This window comes from Notamacropus eugenii, chromosome 6 (assembly GCF_028372415.1).
Source record: "Notamacropus eugenii isolate mMacEug1 chromosome 6, mMacEug1.pri_v2, whole genome shotgun sequence".
In the NCBI taxonomy this organism is placed as follows: Eukaryota; Metazoa; Chordata; class Mammalia; order Diprotodontia; family Macropodidae; genus Notamacropus; species Notamacropus eugenii.
In genome coordinates this window covers 81,506,721-81,518,314 of record NC_092877.1, presented here as the reverse complement: position 1 = coordinate 81,518,314, position 11,594 = coordinate 81,506,721, and positions in this window count along the sequence as shown.

Sequence of the window (11,594 nt, the reverse complement as noted above, 5' to 3'; positions counted from 1 at the left end):
CTACACAGTAACATCAATATTATTCAATGAAGAATTGTGAATGACTTAGCAGTTCTAAGCAATACAATGATCTAAGACAATGTGAAACGATTAAAGATGAAACATATTATCCACTTTCAGAGAGAAAAAAACTGATATTGATTGAATACAGACTAAAGTATGCTATTTTTCATTTTTTTCTTTCACTTTTTTCTTTTATTCTTCTTGCACAAAATGACTAGTATGGAAATGTTTTGCATAATTGCACATGTATAACCTATATCTGATTACTTATCACCACAGGGAGAACAGGGAGGGAGGGAAAGAGGAATACAATTTAGACTTAAAAACTTGAAATAAAAATGTTTAAACATTTTTAAGGTTGAATATATATATATATATAATTAGAAGGAAAAAAATCAGATAAAAAACTTCAAACAGAGTCCATGGGACACCAATTGACATAAAATTGAATTGTGCAAAGGTGTGGCCTAAGGTCTATATTTTTAAAAAAATTATCATTTTAATTTTTTTCAATACTAAGTGCTTCCTAGAATTCAATAGGTGAGCCAGTGAAATTGGAGATGACCTCCTTAAAAAAGGGCAAGAGTCCAAAGACTGACAATAAAAATACTAGAAGGGGAATAAGAATGGGGAACTCCTAAAAGATGCTATTCATTGATTTAAGCCTGGGCAAAATGAATTAAGTATAAATGATGTAGCCTGAATAATTTTCACCTGTGCTCTTCTTGTGTTTGTGTAAAACTGCACAATAAAGCTAAACATTTGAGTCGAGAGACAATAGTTTACTCATCTACCTCACCTACCCTGATACCCCACTCCTCACCCTTTCCTCTACCATTGTTAGATGGGGGAGCAAGAATTAAAGAAGGTAAAAGAAGGAATTTTTCCTCATATTGTCTTCAATATTATACCACTTATTCTGTTATATGAAGTTAGGCAAGCTAAAGGGAGTTTGGAATTGAGTATGAATGTAATATTATGCAGTGTAAAGAGCACTGGCTCCAGCACTGGAGTCCTAGGTTCAAGTCTTACCTCTGACACTTTGGTTGAAAATCATTTAACCTTCCTGGACCTACAAAATGAAGAAGTTTGTCTCAAAGTCTTCTAAAGTGCCTTCTAAATACATATCTTGGACAACAGGGATGAGGATCCCAATATTCAAAAAGTAATCCATCCCCCAAGGCAGTTATGGATGAAACACATAGATTGCAGATCCAATGAATTTAATCAATAATTGAGACTATTCCAGGTACTTTCTCTGTGGCTTTACGCCCCTACTCAGATTTTTCATGTCTGGGAAAATCAAAAGCTGGCTCATTCTAGAGATTTCCTTAGGATATTCGATTCCACTCCTCCAAATAATCTGACATTTCCAAATAGCTGTTTAAACATATGTAAAACTGATAACTTTGAGCCCTACTGCCTGAAGGTCAGCTGTGTTAGCTTTCATTTCTCTTCACCTCTCAGTGTTCTCTTCCAATATTATCAAGATTGAAGCGTGTCGATGCTCTCTGTAAATGGCCCCATCAATGTTGTTTCCTCAGTTGCAATAATAGTCACCACAAAACCAGATAGCTTTTAATCACAAATATACAAACTTACACCCCACATATACATGGGAGGCATAATCTTCCTACTCCTTTGTGCCATCTGAGTCTCTAAGGAAAAGAGGGTTATTACATTCACAGTTTAGCTATGTTACCATAGAGTAGTTTCATTTCCAAGTCCAAAATACCCCCTTGACTCAAGTCCAGGCCCCCTTGTTTCTCAGGGTTTCCATGCTTAGCTGATTGGTAATCCTGGTTCCAAGGTCACCATGGCTTGGATTCATGATCTGTGAAGATCATCTCTGATTCCTGAAATTGAGGAAGATAAGCAACAAAGAAAGAGACAAACATCCCCAAGTCCATTTCTCAGAGTGAAAATAAAAGAAGGAGTTGAGAAAGTCCTTCCCCTCTAACCAGTTCATTTCATGGTGTCCTTGCTTTGGGCAAACTTGAATCTTTATTCTCTGGATACACTAGAAAAGAGAGCTTCAGAAGACAGAGTACGGGATTGCGATGGAGGAGTATAGGGATGCTATGAGCAAAACCCACAGAAATACTGAAAAAAGAGAGAGAGTTGCTCAGTTTCACTAGTTTTAAAGATACAGGTATCCAATCAAAGGAGGTTACCTCATCCATGTGGTAACAGACAGTACACTCCACATTAGGCAAACTGGGAATGTTTGAAAGGTTTCCAAAGTTATTGTCATGTTAAGGATAAGGACATTCCCATACTGATCTGTATAATACATAGAATATTTATTTATAACAGTAAGAGAATCTCAACTCCTTTAAGAAAACAAAAGGAATTATGTCTTATTTCGGTGGACGTTTTATTAGCTCCCTCCCCCAAGAATGATTAGACTCAGTCCCTCAAAACTCATAAGACCAACCAGGAAAGGTTTGAGAAATTCCTAGTAGCCTGGTAGCGTGGTGAGGCTGCTGAAAAGTCACTGGTAGAATTCGCCAATGGCAGTGGTCATTATCCCAGCTCCTGGCCTTTGCTACTACTATTTCCTCTAGCTTCAGGTTTTCTTGAGTACCTACCACCGGTACTATCGCCTGCTCTGTAACCCCCATTTTGCCTCCTTTCAGCAAAATGTTACTGTGCTGTATACTGTGAATAAATTTTCATCTCAGACACATCCAGTCATTTGTCTTTCAGGCTTACCAAGAGTACAGCTTAGTTTAAAGGTTAGAATATAAATTCCTAATTAAAAGAAAAAAAAATCCGTCTTCATATTCCCAGGCTCTTACATAATATTTGACACAGAGAAAGCATTTAATGCACGCATTTTGAGTGACTAATGTCCTTGAAAGTGTCTTCTTACTCTTTCTTCCTGGAGGCTGTATCTTCACAACTGACCCTTGCTTGTGTGAGTTAAGTCTTGTATAAAGCATTCCAGGAAATGGAGTCTCACATGCATCTTCTTCCTCTCCTTTTCCTCACAGAAGGATTGGAAAGGAAGGAGAATTATTTCCATCTCCAGGAATGGACTGCTGCATACAGATCACATTGAAAGTGAGAATTACATACGGAGTTGAATTCTGTGCTTACTTTTCAGTAATGTCCTAATTTATATTCCTCCCCAAATGCTCTTTTCCCCTGCAACCATATTTTTAGATGTAGTTTTCTATCTTAGAGCTCTGTTCCTTTTCTGCATTCAAACACCAAACTGTGTAAGGCTCAAATTAGCTGGAATATGTTACTAGGGTTCAGACACAGACATCTCTTATGTCAGGCAGCCTTATTTGCCTTTGTTTTTTGTTTTTTTTAACTAGATACACTAAGTTGTTTCCTGCAGTGATCTCTATTGTACTCATTTTGACTGCAGAGTTCTTCTAAAATACTTAGGAAATTAATGTTAAGGCTAGATATTATAGAGCAACAGGCCATTATAATTAGGGTGTAGAGCTGGACTTCAGGAATTTTAAGGAGTGAAAAAAATAATCATTTGGAACTATGTGTAAAAGATTGTTTAAACTGGAAGTTTGAATTTAAAGTGAGGGGGGAAACTGACTGAATTGAAATATGGCAGAAAAAAAGTTAAAAATAATTAAAATATATAAAATTTGGCACCTTAATTAAGCAGAGCCTCAATCCTATATGTAGCTGATTAAGTGGGATTATCTTTTGCTTGCCCTTTGGGAAGCAGAGAAACAACATGGTGTGGTATAATAGAAATTATCCCTGTGGACTGCACACTAATTGAGAAAGTCACAAATTAGCATTATTTTTTTTGTTGTGATATGTATTTTTATTTATTTGCTAAAAATTTCTAAATAACATTTCAATCTGATTCAAGAAGCACTTTGCAGTTTTGCTAGCTTCCTGCAGGCTTTCAGCTTAATACTTCTGGTAGTGAAATTCCTGGACTGTGAATTGGGAAACCTGACTTGTTATACTCGCTTCAACTTACAAGCTGTGTGACCATGAGCAAATCATTCAACCTTCCTAAGTTTTTGTTTCCTCATTAATTTCAATACTCAGTTTTGAAAATCTCATTCCCTGCCCTTAGGAATTGTATATGCCATGAGAGAGATAAAACAAGGAAATTGTAATTAAAACCTATAATAGTTAAGTATTCAGTTGATTCTTGATCTCATGATGAATATGACTCACTTTACCTGGGGTCTTTCCAGTCCATAAATGCTTTCTTATTTTTGTCAATGTCTTTGTAAAACCATTCAGAAAGGATCCACCCTACGTGCTAAAGGTCCTCTTTTAGATCTTCCATTACTGAATGGGCATCAGAATGATACTCAAACTGAATATTAACACTTGATCTTGCTCATTTCCTTAAAAACAATCCGCAATAACATCAATAAAAACATCCACCTTATTTATCTCAGCAAGCAAAAGGAGGTATTTGGTTTGGTTTGGTTTGTGGACATAGCTAATGCAGGATTTTTTGTTTGTTTGACAGTACAAAATGGGTTTTATTTTTTCGTGCTCCTTTCAATGTAGAGAGGAGAGACTATGGATTCTAAAATAAAAGAAAATGGAATTTAAAAAAAATATTTATTATATATATATATCTTTGAAAGAAGCTATTATCTTTCTGACTCACTGCCCCTTGCCCTCAAATATTGAACAACAACAGTAACAAAAATAAAAATAAGACATTTGTAGCAAGAATGTATATTCTCTCAAAACAAATTCAAACATCAGTTATGTCCAACAACGTATATCTCATTCTAAGTCCATTATGTTTCTTGTAGGAGATAGGTGGATGGCATGGTTCATTTTCATTCCTCTGGACTTGTAATTTATCATTGTGCTGAACAGAGTTCTAAAGTCTTTCAAAACTGTTTTTTCTTGATACCATTGACATTGTATAAATTGCACTACCATTTCTGCTCATTTTACTCCATATTAGTTCATAGAGGTCTTCTGAATTTCCTCTATCCAATGCATTATTTATATGGCACAATAATATGTCATCACATTCATAGATCACAATTTTTTCATCTATGCCTCAATAGAAGGGTACCATTTTTTTCTATTTTAGCAACTATGAAAGAAGGCTCTATCTATCTATCTATCTATCTATCTATCTATCTATCTATCTATCTATTTATCTATCTATCTGGCATACATAAATTTTCCTCTTTCTTTTATTTTATTGGCCTATCAACCTAGTAGTGGCATAGTGTCACAGCCAGGAAGCACAGTTTAGTAACTTTTGGGGAATAGTTTAAAATTGGTTTCTGAAATGGAAAGAATAATTCAGAACTTTACCAAGTGCACTAGTATGCTTATTTTCCTCCATCCCATCCAACATTTACCATTTTGTTCTTGTATTTTCTTTAACAACTTGATGTGTATGAAATAGGACCAAGGAATTTCTTTAATTTGTAATTTGCTAATGATTGGGTTTTTTGTGTCTTTTTTTATATATAATTGTTGATAGCTTGGATTTCATCCTTTGAAACTGACTATTCATAACTTTATCTTTTGAAGAAAGTCCCTTAGTTTTATGACTTTAAAGAAAATCCTTATATAATATGGTTGTGAGTCCTTTATCAGAGAAACTTGCTGCAAATATTTTTTCCTCAGTTAATTATTTCTGTTCTAATTTCAAATGCATTAGGTTTTTTTATATGAAAAGTTTTAAATTGTATGTAATTCAAGTTTTTCACTGTATCTTTTGTGATCCTTGCTACTGCTTCTTTTTTTTTTAATTTACAAATTGAATTTATTAAGCATTTGCTATGTTCAAGGCACTGTACTAGGTGTTCAGAATACAAACACACACAAAAAGAAATAGTCCCTGCCCCAAATATCTTACATTCTCCTAGGGATACAATGAATTAGCTACAAGATAAATGTACTAGGTGAAGGGTGGAGGGGTCAGGAGAGATCTTATATTTAAAGTAACACCTGTTTGTCCAATGGAAGTTCAATTTAGCAAGAGTCACTATCCCCCTTTCAAATGATCCATTGGGTCAGATATCAAGATTCTAGAAGTTCTACTCTTTAAATGAATGAATAAAAAAAGCGTTTGTTGTTGTTGTTTGTTCCTGAAAAAGACCAAGACATCAGGAAGGTCATGCCAACTGAACTGGATTTCAGTGAGGGATGGCTGTGAAAAATCACTCTCTTTTGGAGCCATCTGGGTTCCATAGCAATATATAGATCAGGATGACTGGAGATGGCCCCTGATGCAGTAGCAGACTTTAACCTTTTTAAGCTAAGGTCATTCCAAGGTCTCAGTTTGATTGAGGTAATACCTATTAAATGATTGAGGCCAGGTAAGAAATGAGGCAAAGAATGGCCTAAAAGCATGTTATTAAACACTGACTATGTGCTGTGCCCTATCCTAAGCTTTAGTTGTACAAGTAAATGGAAGGAGAGTGTAGACCTACAGAAACCTTATATTTCAATGAGGAAAACGTCACACATAGAGAAGTGACAGTGAGGAATGTTTAGGATAAGAAAATAGAGAGAATGGTTATTAGAGTCATATTTATTGCTTGTTTAATCATAAACTCTTTCACTATCAACAGATCAGTAATATAACCATTTCAATCTTGAATCTTGGATTTCCTTGCCATGTCACTTTTTACAACAGTCATGTTATAATTTGACATTTATGTTGACGTGAAATTTCTACAAAAATTTCTTTCCATTTTTTTTCTGGCAATTTTTAAGTAGTAAACTCTTCCCCTCTTAATTAGAATCTTTTAGTTTTTCAAATACTATACTAGTATGTTTGTCTGATTGTATATGATGCATATCAAGTCTGTATCATTGATTGACATCTCTAATTTTTTAATCAGTAACAAATTATTTAAATGATTGCTGCTTTGTCATTTTTAGTTTGACATTTGGTACTGAGGGACCTCCTTCCTTCTTACCATTGTTCATCTACCATTTCTTCATCTTGTAATCTCTGTTTCTGATAATATCATTCTTGTAAGCTATGTATTTGTCACTTGCACTTACAACATCACAGGTAATACTGTAAATAGGATAAAACCTACTTATAACCACTAAATATTTCTCTATTGCCGCTTGGATCATTTCTAGTTTAATTCTGCAAAGATTTTGGTGTTCCATGACTTGGCATCTTGTCACATCACTGCAATGGTATTGGTGCTAATTCGATGGTTTTTGTTTCATGGAGGAATATGCTATAATGGAAAGTATTACAAATTTCCCAAATACAATACAATCTTTTATTTTCCTTGTATTTATTTCTGGCCCCAACTTATTGTCCGTTAACAGTAACTCTGTGAGATATATATTCTGAAACATCAAATTAATAGGCTATCTGCCCATCAAACTGATTATTATGAATCTGAACAAGACATGATTATTACATATTTGTACTTGTCATTTGTTTTTTATATTGTTATGATAACTGCCTTTGAGTGGTCTTGTTACTCATAAACGTTTAATGGGTTTAATTCTCTATAGTGTATCACCCATATTTGGGTTCTGTGAAGTTTGTACTCCATGTTAGTGTTAAATGTCTCTAACAGCTATAAATCTTCCTATTTTATATTAATAATCAAAGATTGTTGAAAAGCATTTGTTTGGTTCATTTAGCAAATAACTTTCATGATATTATCACATGCAGGGAAGGCATGCTGGAGGGGAGCCTTTAAGGCTATGTTTTTCTGTAATGAATCAAATGTTTATTTATGATCAACAATAGAATTTTCCATTCTCTCTAACTTTCTGTTTATAGTTGTAAGAATGTGAAGAAGTCTGCTGCAGAAAATTCTTTGCCAAAGATTTATTTCCTTCTCATATTATCATCAAAATAATCCTTTATATAGGTCATTCTCATAAAATTCTAGAGAGATGAGAAAGTAGATTTTTGGGTTCAGAGTTATGGATGTTCTTAGAACTACTTTTATTTGCTAAAAGTACTATCTGATTTTTTTTTCCTCCAAATGCTTGTCTGAAGAAATGAAGTTGGAACTGTTCTAATTGCATGCTTTATCTCCTCACCTTCATATTGATTTTTTCTAGAGTAATGGTGATTATTGGTGCTTGGTTTATATTGCTGATGTTATGATTATACATAAAAAGCTGATACAAAATGACTCTCATGTTAGCAACCAATTATTTTCTACTATTACAATGGAATAATTTTCTTCTTTTCATGTGACTACTCAGTCTTCTCAGTATGTAATATCTGCCCCTTTTTTTCTAAAGAAAGCATCCAGGTTTTACATGAGTCTTCTGAGTAGTAAACATTTTTATAGTGTTTTAAGATTCATAAAGCACTCAAAACATCCCCATGAGGTGTGTAGTATGTTATTCCCATTCCACAAAAAGGGAATTGTGACTCAGAGAGCTTAAATGGTTTGCCTGTTGTTGAAAATGTGTTTAAATGGTATATGAATCCGAAGATCTAACATCTCTTCAGTTACAATGTATATAAAATTATGCAACACTCCCTACAGACTACTTCTTTCACCTGGCATTTATAGATTGCAAGTTGGGTTTCCCAGAAGGCAGCTCACCAGGGTTCAAAGCATATTCTCTGGGTCCATACTATTTAGCTCACTAGCTCCCACTGGTGTGTTTAATTACTATTATTATTTACTATTTTTATTCCTTTTGCTTCTCATCTGAAAAATGAAAAAGTGGAAGGGATAAGATTTCTTCAATTGCTATTAACTGAGCACCAGTGGCTTCTTTATTTTTTATTTTTTTCACATTTAAAGAAGGTACTGTGCCATAGAGGAAAGATCACTGGATTTTATGTCTGTTTCAAATCTGGATTTGAGCACAAGTTCTTCCAATTACTGGATATGCAATGTCAAGCAATTCACTTCACCTCTCTTTAGGCTTCAGTTCCCTCACCGTTAAAATGAGGTACTTGAGCTAAATGATCTCTAAGAAATCCACCAGTTCTATATCTATTACCCTAGCTATAACCTGTGAAAGTTATTACTGAACCCATGAAGGTGAAGCAAATGATTTTCTTTGATGCAGGTCACCAAAGAATAGAAAGTCAGTTCTATTTTCCTACTTCAGCTTCCATTTGATATGAGTGATCATTTCCTCTTTCACAAATCCAATGGTGGTCTATTTTAAAAAACTCCAGTAGCTATAGTTCACTGACTCCACTACCTCTCATCCTTGTTTAATGCAAGGTGAAATAGGTTAACTTGACATCCATCAAAAAACCTAGAGGATTTTCACAAGATTTCACTGGACTGAATTGGAGGATAAGACATAATATCTGCAAGTCCCTGAGATTCCAGGTCTCAGATGAATGACAACAGCACCGAGGCTAATCGCTTCAATAATTCTACGTTAACCATAGCTGTGAAAATGCTTGAAACTGTCATACCAATAATTCATTTGAGATACTTTTTTGAAAAGGGGTCAAAATATTGAATACAGAATAGCAATATATAATGTGATTGTGAAGGGGAGAGCCTATGGATATTCCAGTCTTACAAGTCTTTTTCCCTTTTGTACTTTGACCTTCAGTCTATCAGAGCTGAAAACATCACATGACCATAGATTCAATTCAATTCAACAAACATTAATTAAGTACCTACTATGTGCTAGGCACTGTGCTAAGTAATGAGACTGTAAAAGATAGACTGTAAAAGAAAAGACTGTTCTCAGAGAGCTTGCCATCTAATGGAAGAAGACTATACATGAAAAGGAAACTGAAAAGAGGAAGGTGGAGAAGAGAAAAGGGGTCATTTGGGTTTCTGGCACTGGGTATGATGTTTGAGGAGATGAAATCAAGCATAACTACTAATGGAAAATGAAAAGCTACCTAGAAAGCTCTGAGACCTCTATAAAGAAAGGTTTTGAGGGGAGTCTATTGTTCCACCCACTTACCTTCAAGTCAAAGGAGAGAGGTAGATGAGGGAGCTGGTAAGTTGTTGGCAATCAAAAGTTGAGTTAGTCAGTCATTGTGGTGATGAATTTCCAGATGATTAGTTTATCGTAAGAGATGCATGCTGTTGTGGAGTAGAAACCAAACGGATCCCAGCTAGAGCTGGAAGGAACTTCAGAGGCCACTAACCTAATGCCTTCATTTTATCTAGGAGGAAATTGAGGCCAAGAGAGATTGTATCTTGCCAAATAAATCAATACAAAATTGGGATTCCAATTCAGTTCCTCTTAATCTAAACTCAAAACTTTTTCCACTCTAACACTGCCTCTTTCTGAGGAAGAATTTGCCTTTCCTTTTTTTCCTCCACTTATATGTCACCATGAAATTCAGATTCTCCTAATAATGACTTCATAATGTTTCACATTTGTCAAATGGTTTATACTGATATTTTATCATAAACTTTAAAAAAAAGTTTTCTTTATAATTCTTGTTTTACATTTACCCTTTTATTCCATCTTTCATGCCTTACATTCTTTGGGTAGGACTTGGTCCATCACTGTAGCTCTAGGCACCCAGAGATAGAGTTAATCTTAGAATTGTTCTCTATAATCTTTTGACCTTATTTTGACCCTACCCAAGTTTTCCTCAGGGAACATCACAAGATCATAGATATGGAGCTAGAAGAAACCTTAATGTGCATCTACTTCAGTTCCCATTTAGCAGAACTTGAGGCCCTGAGAGCTTATGTGATTTACCCAGTCATGCAGGTAGTAGGAGAGATGGGATTTGAACCTAGCTCCCCTGACTCCAAATCCATTATTGTATCTCCTGTATCATGATATCTCTCCATTAGACTGGCTCTTGTCACTCTAAGAATTCTTGGATCCCAAGCAAAAAGTGTATCAAAACAGTGACAAGAGAACATGTCTAATTTATTCTAAGAAATAAAATTCATCAAAGACCACAAGTCATCAAGAAAATTAAACTTCTATCCCTCCTGGACCTCTACCTTCCTCCTCTTCCCCCATCCCAAATGTAAAATGTTATCTTGAAAACTCAATTAGAAAGCATTTTCTATTCACCAGATATTATGGTAGGTGCTAATGAGACAAAAGCACTGAGGGGATATAATATGTTCATAAAGAAGGAAATACAAGAAGCAAACAGATCATACATCAATTGGTCTGAGGTGGAGTAGGGGAGAGGGCACTAATAGGAAAAGCCTGTTCAAAGAAGAGGCCTTTGAGCTGAGTCTTGAATGCTTTGTTGGAGTTCTGAGAGACAAAGAAGAAAGAAGGAATAGAATTCTAAGCATCAGGGACAACTTGTACACAGGTACAGAATGGGGAGCTGGGTAGTTCTGTATAGGAAAAGGCAAATAGGACAGTTCACTTGGTACATAGAATGCCTGAGGGGAAGAAATGTATAATCAGCTCTGTGTGACAGAGGGGAAACAGGCTGGGAAGGGCTATAAATTACAGAGAGAGTTATTTTTATTTTATCCTAAAAGCAATGGGGAGTTCTTAAAGTTTCTTGAGTAGGTGAATGTCATGATCAGGTCTATGATTTTCCACAGGGAGCATAGATTCAGGGTTGCTGGAGAGTCAAATTGCAATTCTTTTTTGTCAGTTCCATCCTCAACAGGAACCTATATAATTCTTAAGATGTATAATGATTTCATGGGTAAGAGTTTTCTGCAAGTGGGAAGAACTTTGTATTGCTAGGC